Below are 25,113 nucleotides of genomic sequence, written 5' to 3' on the forward strand. Positions count from 1 at the left end.
CTGAGGGCCACACTCTCTCAGAATTGCAAAGGACCCACTCTGTACTACATCCTCAGGAGAATTCATACTCTCAACAAACAGTATTTCAATTCCATCTCAAACATCAAAAACTGTAAGTACAACAAACTTTTATCTACCCACCTCCATAACCAGCGCTCCTCAAACATTCCAGAAGATTCCCCTGGCCTCGGAAACGCCATTAGCCATGCGGCTGATGCAGCTACCACCCCCACGCTGATTGATGATGTCACTTCTGCCCCCATCATGGCCACTCCCACAGCCACTTCCGCCCCTCACATCATCGCTGATGCCACATGCTCAGTGACTTCCGCCACGCCTACTGCCGTGTCTGCCACCACTTCCGCCCCCACCAGCGCCACTCACCTGCATTCTGCTGACACGCCCCCCCACAGACCCCACTGTCACTATCCTCAACCCCAGAACCCTGAGGGGAACACTACCCCTGCTCATGACTCTACCCCCATTCCCCCCACCATCACACCCATTCCAGGTACTGACTCCGACCCCACTCCCAGCTCCACACCCACACCAGCTCCCAGCTCCCAGCCCTGCCGAGTTTTCACCATCCCTCCAGACCTCCCCCTCACTGAGGAAGAACAATCAGTCCTCAGCAAAGGACTCACCTTCGTCCCCCTCCGTTCAATGAATTTAATACAAGCCGTGACATCGAACTATTCTTCCGTCGCCTCCGCCTCCAAGCTTACTTTCACAATCAGGACTCCCGCCCACCTTCCGAGGACCCCTTCGCCCACCTCCAATGCACTCCATCCACCTGGACACCCCGCGCTGGCCTAATACCTGCCCTCGACCTCTTCATTTCCAACTGCCGCCGGGGGGACATTAACCGCCTCAACCTGTCGACCCCCCTCCCCCACTCCAACCTCTCACCCTCACAAAGCACAGCCCTCCAATCCCACTGCTCCAATCCCGACCTCACCATCAAGCAAGCAGATAAAGGGGGCGCAGTGGTAGTCTGGCGCACTGACCTCTACACCGCTGAAGCCAGACGCCAACTCGAGGACACCTCTTCGTACTGCCCCCTTGACCATGACCCCACCCCCCATCACCAAACCATCATCTCCCAGACCATACAGACCCTCATCACCTCAGGAGATCTCCCATCCACAGCTTCCAACCTCATAGTCCGGGAACCACGCACTGCCCGGTTCTACCTCCTTCCCAAGATCCACAAGCCTGACGACCCTGGCCGACCCATTATCTCAGCATGCTCCTGCCCCACTGAACTCATCTCTACCTACCTCAACACTGTCCTATGCCTCTAGTTCAGAAACTCCCCACATACGTTCGAGACACCACCCACGCCCTCCACCTCCTCCAAGACTTCCGTTTCCCCGGCACCCAACGCCTCATCTTCACCATGGATATCCAATCCCTCTACACCTCCATCCGCATGACCAGGGCCTCCAAGCCCTCCGTTTTTTCCTCTCCAGACGTTCCCAACAGTACCCTTCCACCGACTCTCTCATTCGTTTGGCCGAACTGTTCCTCACCCTTAACAATTTCTCCTTTGAATCCTCACACTTCCTCCAGACCAAAGGGGTAGCCATGGGCACACGTATGGACTCCCAGCTATGCCTGTCTCTTTGTTGGCTACGTAGAACAGTTGATCTTCCATAATTACACCGGCACCACTCCCCACCTCTTCCTCCGCTACATTGATGACTGCATTGGCGCCACCTCGTGCTCCCGTGAGGAGGTTGAGCAATTCATCAACTTCACCAACACATTCCACCCTGACCTTAAATTTACCTGGACCATCTCTGACACCTCCCTCCCCTTCCTGGACCTCTCCATCTCCATCAGTGACGACCGGCTTGACACTGACATTTTCTACAAACCCACCGACTCCCACAGCTACCTGGATTACACCTCTTCCCACCCTCCTTCTTGCAAAAATGCCATCCCGTATTCCCAATTCCTCCGCCTCCGCCGTTATCTGCTCCCAGGAGGACCAGTTCCACCATAGAACACACCAGATGGCCTCCTTCTTTAGAGACCGCAATTTCCCTTCGCACGTGGTTAAAGATGCCCTCCAACGCATCTCGTCCACATCCCGCATCTCCGCCCTCAGACCCAACCCCTCCAACCGCAACAAGGACAGAACGCCCCTGGTGCTCACCTTCCACCCTACCAACCTTCGCATAAACCAAATCATCCGCCGACATTTCAGCCACCTCCAAACGGACCCCACCACCAGGGATATATTTCCCTCCCCACCCCTCTCCGCCTTCTGCAAAGACGTTCCCTCCGTGACTACCTGGTCAGGTCCACGCCCCCCCTACGATCCACCCTCCCATCCTGGCACTTTCCCCTGCCACCGTAGGAACTGTAAAACCTGTGCCCACACCTCCTCCCTCACCTCCGTCCAAGGCCCTAAAGGAGCCTTCCACATCCATCAAAGTTTTACCTGCACATCCACTAATATCATTTATTGTATCCGTTACTCCCGATGCGGTCTCCTCTACATCGGGGAGACTGGGCGCCTCCTAGCAGAGCGCTTTAGGGAACATCTCTGAGACACCTGCACCAATCAACCAAACCGCCCCGTGGCCCAACATTTCAACTCCCCCTCCCACTCTGCCGAGGATATGGAGGTCCTGGGCCTCCTTCACCGCCGCTCCCTCACCACCAGACGGATGGAAGAAGAACGCCTCAGCTTTCGCCTCGGAACACTTCAAACCCCAGGGCATCAATGTGGACTTCAACAGCTTCCTCATTTCCCCTTCCCCCACCTCATCCTAGTTTCTAACCTCCAGCTCAACACTGTCCCCTTGTCTTGTCCGGACTTGTCCGACCTGCCCAGCTCCTTTTCCACCTATCCACTCCACCCTCTCCTCCCTGACCTATCACCTTCATCCCCTCCCCCACTCACCTATTGTACTCTATGCTACTCTTTCCCCACCCCCACCCTCCTCTCGCTTATCTCTCCGCGCTTCAGGCTCTCTGCCTTTATTCCTGAAGGTCTTTTGCCCGAAACGTCGATTTTGCCTGTCCTCGGATTTTGCCTGAATTGCTGTGCTCTTCCAGCACCACTAATCCAGAATCTGGTTTCCAGCATCTGCAGTCATTGTTTTTACCTACGATGTTGACCCTGTCAGCGGGCAGAAGTCCAACTTTATAAAAGGATGAAGTTATTGCCAATATAATCAGTATCTGAAAGGTAAGAATGCAGAGAGGGATAGATTAGTATATTCTGTTAAAGAATTGTAGCTGACTTACCCAAAACCACCACCCAACATGCCACATTATCTTGAAAAGGATTCTTACCTGTTGGTCTCCTCTCATCAACAGCAGAAAATGGAAGAAGGGCTTATGCCCGAAACGTCGATTCTCCTGTTCCCTGGATGCTGCCTGACCTGCTGCGCTTTTCCAGCAACACATTTTCACCTCTGATCTCCAGCATCTGCAGACCTCACTTTCTTCTCATCAACAGTAGCCAAGAACAAAATAAAAGTAAACCTCATCTAGAAACAAAACTAAAGCTGCTAGAACCCTCGGACCCTTCTTTCCAGTATCTGCAATTCTTTGCTTAGTCTTTTCTAGAAATTTACTGGAAAATCAAAGGAGAGCACAGCCAGAATACTTTGTACAACCAATGGTCCAATTCAATGCTATTATAGAATGCTGCTTTGTCTCATGGCCCTGCAACCATCATGCAGCCAAAATAAGGCAGTAATGATAGTGTCAGGGATGCACAAATCCATGCCAACAGGGTTTCTCCCAGTGCTATTCCACATTGCTGTGCCTGCAATTCACCACAGCAATTTTTCAGTAACATTTTCTGTTCAGCATTCCAGGTGGCCAGAAAATGAACAAACTAAACATTCTTTATGTATATTTCCCGTTACATGAAAAGTGGCAACATTATACTAAGGTAAATAGAAATCTGGATCCCTCCCTAAAAGGCTGTGGATACTTTGCCTCACAAAGCTTTGCTGATTTACATTCTTAATTTACTCTGGAATTTCTGACATTTACACTATTTTTCAATCAAAACATACTGGTAAGAAATAAAGCAATAAATTTGATATTTGCATAGATCATTTTTATTTGAAATCATTTATTGTGGGAAACACTTTGAAATGTTTTTGATACAAAACATAAATGGCAAAAATGTAAATTGCAAGTCTCTATGTTTTGATACTACCTAATCCATTAGTTTTGTTAAGTGCCATGAGGTTGATGTGGTTCTGAGATAACATGCTTAATGAAACAGAAGTGAAACCAAATCAATCAAACCTTGGTGACAGCTTTAAAACCTAATAAAACCTATAGGGTATGGTAGGGTGAAGGTTAACGTGGTAATACATGTGCCATTCTCACATTCCGATTACTTAATCTGAACTATCAACATTCTTTCTCCCCCAACACTCCAACTCCCTCCTCCCCCCGGAATATTGCATTAATGCTGCCCCTTCCACACTTCACGTCAGCTCTGTTGAAGAGTCATCGAGATTCAAAACACTAGCTTGCTCTCTTTCCATGGATGCTGCCTGACTTGCTGTAAACGCCAGCATGTGTTGTTTTAAGTAATACACAAGTTTGGGCTAATAATTCAAAGAACCAATTTAAATCCCACCATGCTAGTTTTAGAACTTAAAATGAGTTTACTAACATAAATGAAAACTCAGTTTGCTGACATTTATGAATAGGTGAGATATGTGGTTGAAAGAAAATGAGACAAGACAAACATTTTATAAGGATTGTTGCCCTTGTGAAGGCAAAATGGACTGTTCAGGCTGAGAGGCTTACTTCCACATTGTATTTCCTGTATAACGTTACCAAAGGGAACTTAAGTCATCAATTGAAAGCAAACTAAAATTATGGCATATATGAGTGTGCTTGCTTAAGGGGAAATGTGCGATCTTGCCTTTCTAAATGAGTTGGTTGTCATTCTTGTAATATCATATGCTTTTATAGAGTTACAGAGTTACAGAGATATACAGCACATAAACAGATCTTTCAGTCCAACTCATTCATGCCAACCAGATATCCTAACCTAATCTAGCTCCATTTACCAGCACCCGGCCCATATCCCTCTAAACCCTTCCTATTCATATACCCATCCAGATGCCTTTTAAATGTTGCAATTGTGCTAGCTTCCACCACTTCCTCTGGCAGCTCATTCCATACACGTACCACCCTCTGTGTGAAAAAGTTGCCCCTTAGGTTCCTTTTATATCTTTCCCCTCTCACCCTAAACCTATGCTCTCGAGTTCTGGACTCCCCGATCCCAGGGAAAAGACTTTGCCTATTTATCCTATCCATGCCCCTCATAATTCTGTAAATGTCTAAGGTCACCCCTCAGCCTCTGATGCTCCAGGGAAAACAGCCCCAGCTTATTCAGCCTCTCCCTATAGCTCAAATCCTCCAACCCTGGCAACATCCCTGTGAATCGTTTCTGAACCCTTTCAAGTTTCACAACATATTTCCGATAGGAAGGAAACTAGAATTGCATGCAAAATTCTAAAAATGGCCTAACCAATGTCCTGTACAGCCGTAACATGACCTCCCAACTCTTATATTCAATACTCTGATCAATAAAGGAAAGCATACCAAACGCCTTCTTCACTATCCTATCTACCTGCGACTGTATTTTCAAGGAACCATGAACCTGCAGTCCAAGGTCTCTGTTCAGCAATACTCCCTAGGACCTTACCATTAAATGTATAAGTCCTGCTAAGATTTGCTTTCCAAAACGTGACACCTGATATTTATCTAAATTAAACTCCATCTGCCACTCCGCAGCACATTGGCCCATTTGAACAAGATCCTGTGGTATTGTGAGGTAATCTTCTGCACTGTCCACTTACACCTCCAATTTTGATGACATCTGCAAACTTACTAACTATACTTCCTATGTTCACATCCAAATCACTTACATAAATGATGAAAAGCAGTGGACCCAGCACTGATCCTTGTGGCACTCCACTGGTCACAGGCCTCCAGTCTGAAAAGCAACACTCCACCACCATCCTGTCCTTCAAGCCAGTTCTGTATCCAAATGGCTAGTTCTCCCTGAATTCCATGAAATCTAACTTGCTAACCAGTCTCCCATGGGGAACTTTGTCAAACACATTAATGAAGTCCCATATAGATCACCTCCACCACTCTGCCCTCATCAATCCTCCTTATTACTTCTTCAAAAAACTCAATCAAGTTTGTGAGACATGATTTCCCATGCACAACGCCATGTTGACTATCCCTAATCAGTCCTTGCCCTTCCAAATACATGCAAATCCTGTTGCCCACCACCAACGTCAGACTCACCAGTCTATTGTTCCCTGGCTGTTCTTACCATTTTTCTTAAATAGTGGTACCACGTTAGCCAACCTCCAGTCTTTCGGCACCTCACCTGTGACTATCGATGATATAATTATCTCAGCAAGAGTCCCAGCAATCACTTTCCTAGCTTCCCACAGAGTTCTAGGGTACACCAGACCAGTCCTGGGGATTTATCCACTTTTAAGCATTTCAAGACATCCAGCACCTCCTCCTCTGTAATATGGACATTTTTCAAGATGTCACCATCTATTTCCCCACATTCTGTATCTTCCACATCCTTCTCCACAGTAAACACTGATGCAAAATACTCGTTTAGTATCTCCTCCATCTCCTGCGGCTCCACACACAGGCCACCTGGCTGATCTTTGAGGGGCACTATTCTCTCCTTAGTTACCCTTTTGTCCTTAATGTATTTGTAAAACCCTTTGGATTCTCCTTAACTCTATTTGCCAAAGATATCTTTTTGCCCTCCTGATTTCCTTCTTAAGTACACTCCTACTGCCTTTATACTTTTCTGAGGATTCACTCAATCTTGTCTGTCTGTACCTGACATATGCTTCCTTCTTTTTCTTAACCAAACCCTCAATTTCTCTAGTCATCCAGCATTCCCTATACCTACCAGCCTTTTCTTTCATCCTAACAGGAATATACTTTCTCTGGACTCTCGTTATCTCATTTTTGAAGGCTTCCCATTTTCCAGTCATCCCTTTACCTGCGAACATCTGCCTCCAATCAGCTTTTGAACCATCAAAATTAACCTTCCTCCAATTTAGAACTTCAACTTTTAGATACAGTCTATCCTTTTCCAATCACTATTTTAAAACTAATAGAATTATGGTTACTGGCCCCAAGATGCTCCCCCACTGACACCTCAGTCACCTGCCCTGCCTTATTTCCCAAGAGTAGGTCAAGTTTTGCACCTTCTCTAGAATATACATCCATGTACCGAATCAGAAAGTTTTCTTGTACACACTTAACAAATTCCTCTCCATCTAAACCCTTAACATAATGGCAGTCCCAGTCTGTGTTCGCAAAGTTAAAGTCCTCTTCCATAACCACCGTATTATTCTTACAGATAACTGAAATCTCCTCACAAATTTGTTTCTCAATTTCCCGCTGATTATTAGGGGTCTATAATACAATCCCAATAAGGTAGAAAGTGAGGACTGCAGATGTTGGAGATCAGAGTCGAGAGTGTGTTGCTGGAAAAGCACAACAGGTCAGGCAGCATCCAAGGAGCAGAGAATCGATGTTTCGGGCATAAGCCCTTCATCAGGAATCCCAATAAGGTGCTCATCCTTTTTTTACTTCCAATTCAGTTTCATGGAAATGTTCATAGCAAAACATGTTGCCTTTAATATATCTCAGTTCAAAGGAAATTAGCCAAGCTATTCTTTCAAGAGACTCATAGGTTTGCTCTATTTTTAATGCCCTTATCCACCCTGTCAAAATTACATTGTTTGATCGTTTCAAACTCAATGTAGGTTTAACCAGGTCCCTCGTTAGATTCCTGAAACATTTCTGGCACAAGCTCATATGCACTTAAAATGGCTTTCTTCACGTCCTCATATGCCCCAGACACCTCGTCTGACAGTGATGTGAATACCTCACTAGCTCTACCTCTGAGTTTTGTTTGAATCAACAAAACCCACATGGTCACTGGCCACTGCATCTATTTAGCCACCTTTTAAAATGAGATGAAAAAGGCTCCCACATTCTTCTCAAAGTTTGGCAATGCTTGAATATTTTTAAACAGTTTCTCACCAGGTCTTTGGCTACCATTGGTTTACTCACCCTTACTCAGCTTACCTGCAGTCTTCACCTCGATCCTTTTAAGCTGACTTTCCTGTCTAAGTGCCAATTTCTGAAGTTCAAACTCCCTCTCTTTCTTCCTTTCCTCTCTCTCCTTTTCTCTGTCTTCTTTCTCTCTTCTCTCTCTTTTCCTCTTTCCTCTGCTTTTAATTGTATTTCAAACTGTTGCACTTCTGTTGTCCTTTCCTTGTCTTTTGCCTCTAATTCAAGCTGCCTCATTTTCAATTCAATTTTAGCCATCTCTAAAGATTCTGATGGTGCTTCTGTCAAATGTGAATGCTGAGCTATTGCTGTAATTATCTCTCCTTTCCTCACGGAAGAAGGCAGCTCCAACTTCAGCTTCTCAGCTAATTCCAGCAGCTTGGCCTTAATCACCTTTTGCAAAACTGCCAAGGTCACTTCATCCACCAGCTGAAAACTCTTGGTGACTGAAAGAACCATTAAGAAAGAACCATTGCTATCTCAAGCACTGTTTAAACCAACTGAATTCAACACCCAGAACAAAAGACACTAATACTTTCTATTCGCTGCCTTCTAATCCAACAACCCTAATCCCAATTTGCAATGATAGAGCAAATTCCAGATGAGCCCCAATCTGTTATGGACCAGGCCAGACCCCTCAAAGCATTTCAAGAAAGTAGCCAAGACCCTAAATTTGCTAGTTGTTTTAAGCAGGTGTAATGCAGACATTCCATGATTAATGCAGCTGGTCAAACCATTTAGTTTTAAACAGAACAGAACTTACTTACAAGATTACTGAATGAAACATAAACAAAAGAGAATGAAGTACAGAATAATTTAACATATCCAAAAATCCCAATGGAATATCCCAACTTAATGATGCTGTTCCAAATACTTGCGAAATCCATAAATACTTCTTGGCACAAAAGGTAAAATCAAACACAGGGTATTACAGGAGAGATGTCAGAGAGACAGGAGGATCAGCATGGACCTGCTATTTTGAGTCCAGCAGCTTTTACAACTGCCTCACTGCTCTCAGTGAATAGCCAGACCAAACCAGAAAAAGGCTAAGCTGGGAGAACTGGCCACTTTCCTTTCATTGTACAAGTGTTCTTTTTAAACTTGACAGCCTTTTTCCCAAGACAATATCTGTTCTCTATAATCAAATTGGCCCTAAAACCCTACAAACTTAGACTTTTCAGAGTCTATGTCTTTTACAACATCTCTGACAAAAAAAGCCAAGGACATAATCTTGTTAAATGAGCAGCATCATCATATCCCTAAATAAACTCCACCTTTCTGTCATGCATTTCCTTGAGAGTATCTCTTCCAAATTTATGTTCCACAGTTCATGCCTAATAGCATTGTAATTCCCCCTCCCGCAATTAAATACATTCCCATAACGTTCACTCATATCCCTCTCCATGACTACAGAAAAGGTCAGGAAGTTGTGATCACTATCACCAAAATGCTCTCCCACCAAGAGATCTGACACCTGACCTCATAGAGTCATAGAGATGTACAGCATGGAAACAGACCCTTCGGTCTAACCTGTCCATGCCAACCAGCTATCCCAACCCAATCTGGTCCCACCTGCCAGAACCCGGCCCATATCCCTCCAAACCCTTCCTATTCATATACCCATCCAAATACCTCCTAAATGTTGCAATTGTACCAGCCTCCATCACTTCCTCTGGCAGCTCAATCCATACACGTACCACCCTCTGCGTGAAAAAGTTGCCCCTTAGGTCTCTTTTATATCTTTTCCCTCTCACTCTAGACCTATGCCCTCTAGTTCTGGACTCCCCGACCCCAGGGAAAAGACTTTGCCTATCGACCCTATCCATGCCCCTCATAATTTTGTAAACCTCTATATGGTCACGCCTCAGCCGCCAACGCGGAACACCAGGGAAAACAGTCCCAGCCTGTTCAGCCTCTCCCTATAGCTCAAATCCTCCAACCCTGGCAACATCCTTGTAAATCTTTCCTGAACCCTTTCAAGTTTCACAACATCTTTCCAATGGGAAGGAGACCAGAATTGCACGCAATACTGCAACAGTGGCCTAACCAATGTCCTGTACAGCTGCAACATGACCTCCCAACACCTGTACTCATTACTCTGACCAATAAAAGAAAGCATACCAAACGCCTTCTTCACTATCCTATTTACCTGCGACTCCACTTTCAAGGAGCTATGAACCTGCACTCCAAGGTCTCTTTGTTCAGCAACACTCCCTAGGACCTTACCATTAAGTGTATAAGTCCTGCTAAGATTTGCTTTCCCAAAATGCAGCACCTCACATTTATCAGAATTAAACTCAATCTGCCACTTCTCAGCCCATTGGCCCATCTGGTCAAGATCCTGTTGTAATCTGAGGTAACCCTTTTCGCTGTCCAATACACCTCCAATTTTGGTGTCATCTGCAAACTTACTAACTGCACCTCTTATGCTCACATCCAAATCATTTATGCAAATGATGAAAAGTAGAGGACTCAGCACCGATCCTTGTGGCACTCCACTGGTCCCAGGCCTCCAGCCTGGAAAAACAACCCTCCACCATCACCCTCTGTCTTCTACCTTTGAGCCAGTTCTGTATCCAAATGGGTAGTTCTCCCTGTATTCCATGAAATCTAACCTTGTTAATCAATCTCCCATGGGGAACCTTGTCGAACGCTTTACTGAAGTCCATATAGATCACATCTACCACTCTGCCCTCATCAATTCTCTTTGTTACTTCTTCAAAAAACTCAATCAAGTTTGTGAGACATGATTTCCCACGCACAAAACCATGTTGACTATCCCTAATCAGTCCTTGCCTTTCCAAATACATGTACATCCTGTCCCTCAGGATTCCCTCCAACAACTTGCCCATCACCGCCTTCTTAAACAGTGGCACCACGTTTGCCAATCTCCAGTCTTCCGGCACCTCACCTGTGACTATCGATGATACAAATATCTCAGCAAGAGTCCCATCAATCACTTCTCTAGCTTCCCACAGAGTTCTAGAGTACACCTGATCAGGTCCTGGGGATTTATCCACCTTTACCCATTTCAAGACATCCAGCACTTCCTCCTCTGTAATATGGACATTTTGCAAGATGTCACCATCTATTTCCCTACAGTCTATATCTTCCATATCCTTTTCCACAGTAAATACTGATGCAAAATACTCATTTAGTATCTCCCCCATTTTCTGCGGCACCACACATAGGCCACCTTGCTGATCTTTGAGGAGCCCTATTCTCTCCCTAGTTACCCTTTTGTCCTTAATGGATTTGTAAAAATCCTTTGGATTCTCCTTAATTCTATTTGCCAAAGCTATCTCGTGTCCCATTCTTGCCCTCCTGATTTCTCTCTTAAGTATACTCCTACTTCATTTATACTCTTCTAAGGAGTCACTCGATCTATCCTGCCTGTACCTTACATATGCTTCCTTCTTTTTCTTAACCAAACCCTCAATTTCATTTGTCATCCAGCATTCCCCATACCTACCAGGCTTTCCTTTAACCCTAACAGGAATATACATTCTCTGGATTCTTGTTGTCTCATTTCTGAAGGCTTCCCATTTTTCAGCTGTCCCCTTACCTGCAAACATCTGCCCCCAATCAGCTTTCGAAAGTTCTTGCCTAAGACCGTCAAAACTGGCCTTTCTCCAATTTAGGACTTCAACTTTTAGATCTGGTCTATCCTTTTCCATCACTGTTGTAAATCTAATACAATTATGGTCACTAGCCCCAAAGTGCTCCCCCACTGACACCTCAGTCACCTGCCCTGCCTTATTTCCCAAGAGTAAGTCAAGTTTTACACCTTCTCTAGTAGGTACATCCGCATACTGAATCAGAAAATTGTCTTGTACACACTTAAGAAATTCCTCTCCATCTAAACCCTTAACACTAAGGCAGTCCCAGTCTATGTTTGGAAAGTTAAAATCCCCTACCGTAACTACCCTATTATTCTTACAGATAACTGAGATATCCTTACAAGTTTGTTTCTCAATTTCCCTCTGACTATTAGGGGGTCTATAATACAATCTCAATGAGGTTATCATCCCTTTCTTATTTCTCAGTTCCAACCAAATAACTTCCCTGGATGTATTTCCAGGAATATCCTCCCTCAGCACAGCTGTAATGCTATCCCTTATCAAAAATGCCACTCCCCCTCCTCTCTTGCCTCCCTTTCTATCCTTCCTGTCGCATTTGTATCCTGGAACATTAAGCTGCCAGTCCTGCCCATCCCTAAGTCATGTTTCTGTAATTGCTATGATATCGCAGTCCCATTTTCCTAACCATGCCCTGAGTTCATCTGCCTTCCCTGTTAGGCCCCTTGCATTGAAATAAATGCAGTTTAATTTATTAGTCCTGCCCTGACTGTTTGACTCACTTCTGTTCTCAACTGTACCAGTCTCAGATTGATCTCTTTCTTCACTATCTCCCTGGGTCCCACCACCTCCCCCCCACTCACCCCTCCCCCCCCAACTTACTCGTTTAAATCCTCCCGAGCAGCTCTAGCAAATCTCCCTGCCAATATATTAGTCCCCTTCCAATTTAGGTGCAATCCGTCCTTCTTGTACAGGTCACTTCTACCCCAAACGAGATTCCAATGATCCAAAAATGTAAATCCTTCTCCCAAACACCAGCTCCTCAGCCATGCATTCATCTGCTCTATCCTCCTATTCCTGCCCTCACTAGCTCGTAGCACCCGGAGTAATCCAGATATTACCACTCTTGAGGGCCTCCTTTTTAAATTTCTGCCTAACTCTCTGTAATCTCCCTTCAGAATCTCAATCTTTTCCCTTCCTATGTGGTTGGTTCCACTGGGACAATGACCTCTTGCTGGCCCCTCTCCCCCATGAGAACATTCTGCACCCTCTCTGAGACATCCTTGATCCTGGCACAAGGGAAGCAACACACCATTCTGCTTTTTTGCTGCTGGCCACAGAAATGTCTGTCTGTACCTCGGACTAGAGAATCCCCTAACACAATTGATCTCATGGAACCCAACATACCCCTCATTGCATTAGAGCCAGTCTCAATACCAGATACCTGGCTGTTCGTGCTACGCTCCCCTGAGAATCCATCACCCCCTATATTTTCCAAAACAGCGTACCTGTTTGAAATGGGTATATCCACAAAAGACTGCAAGCTGCCAACCTCTCTTACCTTTCCTGGAGTTAACCCATCTATGTGACTGTACCTGAGACTTTCCCCCCTTCACATAATTGCCATCCAGCACATACTGTTGCTGTTGCAAATTCCTCATTGCTTCTAACTGCCTCTCCAACCAATCCATTCAATCTGATAAGATTCGCAGCCAACAGCATTTATGGCAAATATAATCCACAGTAACGCTTAAATTCTCTTTAAACTCCCACATCTGACAAGAAGTACATATCACTGCAAAGGCCATTTTTGCTCCTTCACAATCTACAGACCCAGAAAATAACACCGTCTTATTCCTCTACAAACACTGCCCCAGGTTAAATTAATAGTCATGGCTTATATTTTAAGTTTAATCAAGAGACATATCTCCAAAAACATAATTAAGAAAGAATCTACTCTACTCACTACTGCAGATTCTCTGTTGGCCACACTTGTAAACAACGATTAACTTATCTGATTCTGTGAACTTCGCCCAACAGTTCCTCCAAGATCAGTTGTGAATTTCACTGTTGGTTAATTTTCCCAGATGCACTCTGATGTCCAGCGACACATGAATTCAAATATCAAAGGCAGTAACTGTGCAGGTTCTCTCTCTCTCTCTCCTGCACTGACCTCACCATGTGCTTCCTTTGTCTGTTCTTCTCCCTTTTAAAACTGCTGGTTCGTTGCCAAGCGCCAAATCCAATATGGCCTCCCCTTTGGTTGGCCTATCTACATATTGAATCAGGAATCTTTCCTGGACACGTTTGACAAAATCTGCTCAATCCAAACTATTTGCACTAAGGGGGTTCCAATCAACATTAGGGAAGTTGAAGTCACCCATGACAACAACCCCTGCTACTTCTGCACCTTTCCAAAATCTGCCTCGCAACCTTCTCCTCCATGTCTCTATTGTTATTGGGGGTCGATAGAAAACTCCCAAAAAAGTGACTGCTCCTTTCCTGTTTCTGATTTCCACCCATATTGACTCTGTCGACAAACACTCTTCAACAACCTCCCTTTCTGCAGCTGTGATACTATCCCTGATTAGCAATGCCACTCCCCCCACCTCTTTTACCTCCCTCCTTACTCCTTTTGAAACATCTAAATCCCAGAACATCCATCAACCATTCCTGCCCCTGGGATATCCAATTCTCCGTAATGGCCACAACATTGTTGATCCATGTTCTAAGTTCATCACCTTTATTCTTAATACTTCTTGCATTAAAATAAACACACTTCAACCCATCACACTGACTGCAACTTTCTGTATCCTTCCTCACAGATTTTCTGCACGCTGCATCTGCCTGTTCACCAGCTACCCCATCCTATGATCCGTAGCTCCATTTCCCATCCCCCTGCCAATCAAGTTTAAACCCTCCCAAACAGCTCTAGCAAACCACCTGCCCAGGATATTGGTGCCCCTCCAGTTCAGATGCAACCCATCCTCCTTGTACAGGTCCCATCTTCCCCAGAAGGTATCGCAATGATTCACATGTCTGAAGCCCTCCCTCCTACACAGCTCTGCAGCCACATGTTCAGCTGCACTTGCTCTCTGTTCCTAGCTCTTGGCAGCAATAGCAATACTGAGATTACTACACTGCTTGTCTTGCCTTTTAGTTTCCAATCTTACTCCCTATATTCATTTTTCAGGTCCTCATCCCTTTTTCATTGGTACCGACATGTACCATGACTTCCAGCTGCTTACCCTCCCACTTAAGAATCCTGTCTACTCGATCTGAGATATTCCTGACTTTGGCACCCGGGAGGCAACATACTATCTGGGAGTCTTGGTCGCAACCACAGAATCTCCTGTCTGTTTGTCTAACCATTGAATCTTTATCACTATCGCTTTCCTATTCTCCCCCTTTCCCATCTGAATCACAAACCAGGCTCCGTGCCAGAGACCTGGCCACTGTGGCTTTCCCCTGGTAGGTTCCCCATCCACCCAACCTCCACGCCCCCTCCAATAGCATCCAAAGTGGCATAATTATTATTGAGGGGAATTGTCATAGGGGATCCCTGCACTGTCTGCCTATTCCGTTTTCCTCTCCTGACAGTCACCCAGGTACCTTTATCCTTTAACTTAGATGTGACTACCTCCCTATAATTCCTCTCATCCCCTCAGCCTCCTGAAAGATCCAAAGTTCATCCAGTTCCAGTTCCCTAACGTGACTTGTGAGGAGCTAGAGTTGGTTGCCCTTCTCGCAGGTGAAGTCAGCAGAGGCACCGGTGGTGACCTTTACCTCCCACATCCTGCAAAAGGAGCATGCAACTGCCCTAGCTTTCATCACCTCTGCTCTAAATTGCCAAAAGAGATTTTAAAAAGACCTAACTTTACCAACCCTCCACACAGAGTGTTTTATTTGGTTAGAGGAGGACGACAGATGGGAGACACTATACACATAGTGTTTCAGGTTTAGCCACTGCCAGAGTACATTAGTTCACTTACCCAGCAGTCCCTGTCTGCTTCCACTCCTGTTCAGCCTTCGGTCCACAGATTCACGAGGTAAGTATTTCACATTCAAACTTATGTTCTCAGCTGCTCCCTGGCTCGCACTCTCACAACTCCTACTGAAATGGAGGCTGCTAAAATGAAACAAGTGTCTGTAATTTACAAAATGCTTTCTAATTTCCCCTTCATATTTTTCCAATACTATAAGTGATTTTATTCACAATTTCTGTAAAACCTGCTATTCCTTTGTGGCCTTACCTGCTGCTTGATCTCCAGACTCATATCGAGACTTCATCAGTCTTCAATTGTTAAAACTTAAGAAAACAGTGATTCAACCCATCACCAAATGCTACACAGATCACGGACAATTTGTCTTATTCCCCTCAGAAACCTTTGCAAAATTTATCTCATCCAGAGAAAAATCAAGTATGATCTCAGAATTACATTCAAATTTCCTCACTTTTAACTACAATGGTACTGTAATGGAAACAGAAGACTCGATAGGGCAAAATGATGCAAGAACTGTTACTGCCTCGTTTTCAGATTGATAAAACACCTAGCTCATGTGGGGCAATGTTCCTTCAGCAGCATAAACTTTTAAATTAGGTAGTAATTCCACAGTGACACTTCAGTTTCATAGAAGTTCTTTGCATATCCTGTGTAACTTAATCGCGTAATTTAAAAAATCATCATGGAAATGTCAGGCTTCTGTATGTGCCCCATCTGGCATTATTATCATGGTCAATATCCATGACCAAATGATTGGAGCATCATAATCCCTAGAGAACCCCTTTAACAGTGAAGCATACATTGCCATACTAGACCTGGTATTAGGGATGGAGGCTGGCCAGGTGATCAAAGTTACACTGGGACAGCATTGCAGGAACAGTGACCATAATTCTGTACGTTTTAAGTTACTTATGGATAAGGATAACAGTAGTCCTCGTGTCAAAATATTAAATTTGGGGGAAGACTAACTAAGACAACATTAGGCAGGAATTTGGAAATGCAGATTGAGAACAGCTGTTTCAGAGTAAATCCACATCTGGCATGTGGGAATGTTTTAAAGGCCAGTTGATTAGAGCTCAGGACCAGCATGTTCCTGTGAAAGTGAAGGATCAGTGTGGCAAGATTTGGGAACCCTGAATAACAAGAGAAATTGTGAGTTTAGTCAGAAAGAAAATGGAGGCATACATATGGCTTAGGAAACTGAAGACAGGTAGAGCCTTTGAAGAATATAAAGAAAGCAGGAAAGAACTTAAACAAGGAGATAGGAATAAGAAAAACCCCAAGGCTTTTTATGCCTTTTTTAAGCACCAACAGTGTAGCTAGGGAAAGGGTAGGTCAACTCAAGGACAAAAGAGAAAATTTATGCATAGAGCCAGAGTATGGGGGTGAGATTCTTAACGAACACTTTATATTAGTATTCACAAAGGAGAAGGAGAAGGACATGTTGGATGGTGAGTCTTGGGAGGGTTACGTTGATATGCTAGGGCATTTTGATATAAAAAAGGTGTTGGGTGTTTTAAAAAGTGTTAGGGTAGAGAAGTCCCCTTGATCTGATGAAATCTATCCTAGAATACTAAGGGAAATAAAGGAGGGAATTACAGGAGCCTTGTACAAAATCTTTGTATCCTCTTTAGTCACAAGAAAGTTTCCAGAGCACTGAAGAATAGTCAATGTTGTTTCTTTGTTTAAGAACAACAGGGATAATCGGGAAGTTACAGGGCAGTGAGCCTTACATCAGTGGTAAGGAAATCATGAGAGAAGGTTCTTAGGGACAGGATTTATTCACATTTGGAAAAATATGGACATATTAGCAACAGGCCACATGACTGTGATGGGGAGGTCGTTTCTAATAAACTTGATTGAGTCTTTTGAGGAAGTGACAAAGATGACTGATGAGGGGAGAGCAATGGATGTTGTCTACATGGACATTGGCAAGGGCTTTGAGAAGGTCTTTCACCACAGGAGGTGATGAAGGTGAAGTCACATGGGATCCGTGGTGAGCTGTTAAGATGGATACAGAACCAGTTTGGTCAAAGAAGATACAGATTATCAGTGAAAGAGTGTTTTTCTAACTGGAAATCTGTGACCAATGGTATTCTGCAAGGATCAATGCTGGGACGTCTATTGTTTGTAAGAAACATAAAAGTGATTTGGAAGAGAATGCAGGTGGTCAGATTAGAAATTTGCAGTTGACACAAAGGTTGGGGGAACTGCGGATAGTGAGGAGGATTGTCAGATGATTCAGCTGGATAATAGATAGGCTGGAGATTTGGGCAGAGAAATGGCTGATGGACTTTAATCCAGACAAATGCAAGATGATGCATTTTGGAAAGTCTAATGCAGCAGAGCATTATACAGTAAATGGCAGAACCCTGAGAAGCATTGACAATCAGACAGATTTAGACATATAGATCCACAGTTGCCTGGAAGGGGCAACGCAAATGGATAAGATGGTCAAGAAGGCATGTGGCATGCTTGCCTTCATCAGGCCAGAGAATAGAGCATAAAAATTGACAAATCACATTGTAGCTGTAGAGAACTTTAGCAGGGCCACATTTGGAATATTGCTTATAGTTCTGATTGCCACATTATCAGAAGGATGTGGGAGGTTTTGGACAGGGTACAGAAATGGTTTTCCAGAATGTTGCCTGGTTTAGAGTGTATAAGCTATGAGGAGAGATTGGAAAAACCTAGAGATAGTAGGAATGCAGATGCTGGAAGTCAGAGACAATAAAATGTGGAGCTGGAAGAGCACAGCAGGTCAGACAGCATCAGAGGAGCAGGAAAGTTGACATTTCAGGGTAGGACCCTTTGTCAGGACTGAGGAGGGAGAAGGGAGCTCAGAAATAGAGATGGAAGGGGGTGGGGTTGGGGGAAAGGTAGGTGAGATGGTGATAGATGGATGCAAGTAAGGGATTATTGTATTGGCTAGTGGAAAGGGTGGAGCATATAGGTGAGAAGAAAGATGGACAGATAGGGTCAGATCAAGGAGGTAGGGAGGAGAGGGAGGGCTGGACATGGGATGAGGTTGAGGAGATTTTGAAGCTGGTGAATTCTATGTTGAGGCCAGTGGCCTGTAAGCTCCCGAAATGGAATATAAGGTATTGTTCCTCCAGTTTGAGCGTGGCCTCATTTTGATATTGGAGGAGGCCCAGGATGGACATGTTGCCAAGGGAGTGGGAGGGGGAGTTGAAATGGCTGGCAACCAGAGGTGGTGTTGATTGGAGTGTACAAAGTGCAGATGCTCTGCAAACCTGTCCCCAGATCTGCGCATGATCTCTCTGATGTAGAGGAGACCACATCAGGAGCAACGGACGCAATTGACCAAGTTAGAAGAATTATAGGTGAATCTCTGCCAAATTTCGAATTATTGTTTGGGGCCTTGGATGGAGATGAGAGGGGTGGTATAGAGACAGGTGCTGCACTTCCTGAGGTTGCAGGGAAAGGTGTCAGGTGTGAAGGACAGGTTGGTGGGGAGTGTGGAACTGACGAGGGAGTTGCGGAGTGAATGGTCCTTTTGGTGGTGGGGTCTGACTACAGGTGGCAAAAATGATGGAGGATGATGTGTTGGATTCGAAGATTTGTGGGTGGTATGTGAGGACCAAGGTGACTCTATCCATATTTGGTTGGGGGAGGGGGTTTTAGGGAAGATATGCGAGAAATTGAGGAGATACAGTTGAGGACATTTTGAATCACGGGAGAGGGGAAATTATGGGTCTTGAAGTGGGAGGTCATTTGGGATGTCCTGGAATGGAATCCCTCATCCTGGACACAGATGTGGTGGAGGCAGAGGGATCACATTTTGTATATGGGATCACATTTTTGCAAGATGGCGAATGAGAGGTGGTGTAGTCGAGTTAGCTGTGGGAGTCAGTGAGTTTAAAATGGATGTCAGTGTTTAGTTGGTTACCGGAGATGGAGATGGAAAGATCCAGGAAGGGGAGGGAGGTGTCAGAGATAGCCCAGGTGAACTTGAGGTCGGGGTGGAAGATGTGGGTGAAGTTGATGAACTGTTCGAGCTCATCATGGGAGCACAAGGCAACGCTGATATAATTTGGTGGAGGGAAAGTTGAGGGATGGTGCCAGTATAGCTGCAGAAGAGGAACTGTTCCACATATCATAGGAAGAAGCAGGCATAGCTCGGACACATGCAGGAACCCATTGCTACCCTTTGGTTTATAGGAAGTCAAAGGAAAAGTTGGTGAGGGTGAGAATGAGTTCCGCCAAGCAACTGAGAGCGTCGGTGGAGGGGGACTGGTTGGGCCTGCAGGAGATGAAAAAATGGAGGGCTTTTATGCCCTGCTCTTGGGGAATATAGGTGTAAAGAGATTGAATGTCCGTGGGGAAGATGAGTGTCTGAGGCTGGGGAATTGAAAGTCTTGGAGAAGGTGGAGGGCGTGGGTTGTGTCCCGAACATTGATGGGGAGTTCCTGGATCATAAAGGGGAGAGGACGGAGTTGAGATAAGAGAAGATAAGTTCAGTCGGGTAGGAGCAGGCAGAGACAATGGGACGACCAGGGCAGTGAGGTTTATGGATTTTATGTAAGAGATAAAAACAGGTGTTGTGGGGTTGAGGAACTATCAGGTTGGAGGCTGTGGATAGGAAATCTCCTGAGGTGATGAGATTGCTGATGGTCTGAGAGATGATGGTTTATTGATGAACAATGGGGTCATGATTGAGGGAACGGTAGGAGGAGGTGTCAGAGGATTGGCTTCTGGCCTCAGCGATTTAGAGGTCAGTACACCAGTTCGTTTTCACTTGAACATCAGAGGCTGAAGGGTGTCCTGATAGAGGTTTACATAATTATGAGAGGCATGAACAGAATGAATAGTTGGAGTCTTTTTCCCAGGGTAGAAATATCAATTATTAGGGGGCATAGGTTTAAGGTAAAAGGGGTAAAGTTTAAAGGAGATTTAAGAGGCAGTTATTTTACATAGAATTACCTGGAATACACTGCCAGAGGCAATGATAGACGCAAGTACAATAGCAAATTTTAAGAGGCATCTTGACTGATATATGAATAGGAAGAGTTGAGGGATACGGACCTCAAGGAAATCTCTCCCACCTGCAGGAAGAATGTAGTAATTTCTAATGCCATTTTCTTTTGCTTAGTACAAAATCTGATGTTTTTTTTCTCTTTGTTACTTACTAACTCCAAACCTCCAATGTCATTGCTCAAAAACATCCTAGCTACTCGCTCCTAAAACTTGTTATGACTGACTAGGGTGACGCATTAGAAATCAAACCTCACTCGTCCTGGAGTCATTACAAAAGTTAAAGATTTAGTTACACTATCCAAAGTCCTGATTAACCTGACAGATAAACTCAGATTAAAAGAAAAGGTGACAAAAAATATTGTTTCTTACAAACAAAATATCTTTAACCAACTGGGCATTATGAATTCCTAACTTTTAACTCTATAACTTAAACTCTAACCCTTCTTAACTCCTTCATATACAGATAGACACACAAAGACAGACAAGTAATGGATGTTAAGGGTAAGAAAAATAAAATAAAATTAGGGAAACACAGTTTGAATACATTAGTCTAAACCATAAGATTTACTGAGTAGTTTTCTTTCAATTTCTTCCAATTCCTTTCAGTTCTTTGTTATAGCACAAGGTTGTTTGCACACCAATGTTCAGCATTTCATTCATTGGTCAAGGGTTCAATATTTCAATAACTTTGAAGGCATTGAACAATTTCAACAGGGAATTTTCAGAACAAGGGAGATTGCTGGAGATTTTCTGGTACCTCTACTGAGAAGGCAGAGACAGAGACAATTTTCTTATGCTTTCTGTTTGCATGCCCCACACAAGCTATGGTCACCTGGTCAGGAGCCATTCAAAACGTTGTTGTCAAGCAATTTCCCCCAGGTCAGAACCCATCCACTTCATGGTATGTGCTTTTGCTCTCATTGCTCCACCAAAAAAAAGTGTACAAATCACAATGTAATCCCATAAAGATGGCATATAAAACTGCAGCTACCTCTTTGCACAGTCCCTTTAGTTTAGAGCAGTATCTTCCTTTCTTAATCTATTGTTTAAAAAAAAGGAAATAATAAAACATGATATAAATGTAGAGGTGTTCTTGATTGTTGAGGGTGATACAATTAACATATTTCATATGACTTGATTAGATGATTGATGTCTCTATTGCTGCACTGCCAATACATGAATTCATGAACTCTGCACTCATGTAACCTCCATGTATATGGTGTAGCATGTCTTGACATAGAGTTTGCATAATTATGATTTCTTTGTCTTTGAAGACATACTTGGAGAGTCATATTTCATTTCTAAATTACCAGAATGAATATATTAGCTTGAAGCCTGTTGGATGTGTTCAGGTCATTCACAGATGATTTTTATTGAGGTATTGCAATAGGTCATCATTTGAAGTAGCTTGCTGAATCTACTCTACCCAATTGTGATCAAAATGTATGCCAATAGTGTTGTGGTCTGAAATCTTTGGTGTGCCAACTAATAAATTTGTCAGTTCATGGATCACAATAAAACGTGGATCCATGCATGTTGGTAGAACAAATGACAGGTAGTCCATCTGTTTCTACAATGTAAAGAAGTTTCAATTTTCCATCCTGAGCAGCATATTAATATTGTCAGATCCATTTTAAGCAACTAGCTTATCTTCTGTGGACTGCAATGCACCACGTCCATTTGGTGAGTATATCTCATATATGATCAGTTATGAACCAGCTGAAGGTAATACTGGACGTGTCAAATCCTCCTTAAATGAAATTTGGCTCCACAGATCATAAGTTTAACTTTTGCAGTTGTTTACTGTGATGATTAGTTATGAACATACTCACACAAAGCAGTCAAAGTTCTTTTAAAAAAATATATCGCTTGTTGTACAAAAGAAAACAAAGCTATACGTGTAAAAGATAACTTAGAAATTAATATAAAAAGGAAAATAAAGTTTTACAGATGCTCACTTCCAGTGAAGTGTCACTCCTATCAACTCTTTAATTCCTTTAATTAATTGACTGTTTCAAGTTTTGATGGGCGAGAAATCTCTTTACATTGCTGATGGTCTAAATCTCTTTCCAGCTCTAACAGCTTGAAAACGTCTACATAAACTCTCACACTTTAGAGACTTCACAAATTTGTCTGCCCCTTCACTAAGTTGAAAATGATTTCCTATACTGAAAAGTGGATTCTTCAGAACTAAAATCTGATTCTGAACTAAAATCTGCTAAAAATTACTCCCACAGAACTGAGCTCACATATCTGCTTTATCTCTATTATAAATTATTATCATAATATGTAAAAGGATCCTATTTACAATGTCAATTTAACACTTAGTGCATGCTATCCAATTCATTTTGGGTACATCGCTTGGATGGAAGTAAACGCTACAACTTTACTCAGTGTCCATATGATGTGTTAAGTTTACCATGCGCACTTTCAGACTGGGTCTGCAAGCTGTAATGTTGTGGTTAGCTCTTGAATTTTGCTGCTATACATTAGGAAAATTATTTGGATTGTTCCTTGATTGTCTCTTCTTCATCAGTTGCTATGAGGCATTGTGGTGCATTCTGGATTATGGCATTTTCAACACATTTTAGCCCAATGTCCTCTTATGAAACATAGCTTGCCTATTTCATAAAATGCTGGACACTGTTTTCATGAGTGAGACAAGCCAGAGCCCATTCATGTATCAGATATCCCACTAAATCTGTTGACAGTTGCAATAGCTGGTCCAGATTCAAACTCTTGCAGATTACTTCAGCCTCGTGATCTTCTTCTCATACAGCATCAATGATTATTCTTTAGCTTTGACCATAAGTGACTTTCTGACCGATTTGATGGGTGTGGCAACATTGGCCAGTTTCATAATACTTTCAGCTAAGTTAGCTTTAGTGAAAACACATTCCGTATCTTTGTTCAGTACCTGCCTACAAATTGGTTGATCGTTTCAGCTGGCACCTTTGGAGCTGCTTTTTTTTTAATTGAATCAGCAGCAAACTCTCACACCTGTTTTTGTAATGTGATATAGAAAGATAAAATATTCACCTCAGTACAGGTTAGTACTCATTAGTTTTGGTTGTGGTTGCAAACGTTATCTTTGAACTCAGACAGATCAATAAATGATGATTCAGAAACAAGACATTCATGACTGCCATGCTGCTATCACCTTTCCAGTCTCTAGCATTCACCACCTGCCACTAAGTAACTGTTAACACTATCTTTTAGTGGCCATGTACTGTTACCATGATGCATATTGTAGCTTTCTATGTTAGCCCATCTAATATATACCAAAGAAAATCAGTTCTTATTGTGAAAAATGTTTTGAATTTATCAACAAAAAAACTATTTGCATGATTATAATATTAGATTTGCACATCTGGTGTCTGTGCTTATAGATAGTAATATACATTATCCAGACACACCAGGCTGACCAAAGAAACTACACTGACTCCATTATAAAGAATCAATGACTGAAAGCCAGATGGGTATCAAAACTGTCATGATGTCAAGTAACTGTCTTAAAATTATAAACTGATCAGTTCTAGAATTTATGCTATAATGCAATACATGCCAATGGCTGAGCATATGGTGGGTGGTGTTAATGCTTTTAGACTAGAAATCCAAAACCTTGAAGTACAGGGGCTATCAAAGCACAAGAAACATAATGAAATGTGCTAGTAGCAGCTTAGTTAGCAGGTATTGTTCTCTACAACAGGAGCCGAAATCAAAGAAGCTTTGTTGCTTGTCTACTCCAAGGATCAAGCACTGAAACACAGGAGCAGGATTAGGTCATTCAGCTTTACAAGCATGCTCTGCTATTCTAGATCATGGCTAATCACCTACATTAGTGCCATTTTCCTGCACTAATCCCATAATACTCTATGTTATTACTATCCAGGAAATCTGTCCTAGATACTAATAAGCATACTCAATGATAGACCTACAGGGTAGAGAATTCAAAGATTCACCACTCTTAGAAAAGACAATTCTCCTCATCTCATTCTGAACAACCTACCCCTTATTTTGAGACTGTGTTCACCATTTCTAGTCCCCCAGCTTGTCCAAACCCCATTAAACATCTTTGTATCCTCCTTACATCTCACATTTCCACACTTTGTGCCATCTGCAAACTTGGAAATATTATATTTGATCCCCATATCTAAACCATTGATATAGATTATGAACAACTGGGGCCCAAGCACTGATCCTTGTAACATAACTCTAGATATAGGCTGCCAATCTAAGAATAACCAATTTATTCCTTTTTTAAAATTCATTTATGGGATATGGGCATCACTGGCTGGACCAACATTTACTGCTCATTCTTACTTGCCCTTGAAAAGGCTGTGGTGAGCTGCTGACTTGAACCACTGCAATCCATGCGCTTTAGGTAGACCCTACAATGTGTTTTCTTTCTA

The 25,113-nt window shown here is 43.3% G+C and overlaps 1 long non-coding RNA gene across 1 annotated transcript in view; it reads right to left on the reverse strand.

Moving 5' to 3' along the window:
• Positions 1-3,041: 3,041 nt before the first annotated feature.
• The window catches only part of LOC122549318 (uncharacterized), an 86,089-nt gene continuing 64,017 nt past the window's right edge, over positions 3,042-25,113 (reverse strand). The window contains exons 6-7 of the long non-coding RNA XR_006311493.2: positions 15,692-15,828; positions 3,042-3,195 (exon numbers count right to left, since the gene is read on the reverse strand). This is a non-coding gene — a long non-coding RNA (uncharacterized LOC122549318). The remainder of the gene's footprint in view (positions 3,196-15,691; positions 15,829-25,113) is intronic.

The sequence above is a fragment of the Chiloscyllium plagiosum genome, unplaced genomic scaffold (genome assembly GCF_037043375.1).
Source record: "Chiloscyllium plagiosum isolate Xiang-an unplaced genomic scaffold, Cpla_swu_hap1 HiC_scaffold_1, whole genome shotgun sequence".
Classification (NCBI taxonomy): domain Eukaryota; kingdom Metazoa; phylum Chordata; class Chondrichthyes; order Orectolobiformes; family Hemiscylliidae; genus Chiloscyllium; species Chiloscyllium plagiosum.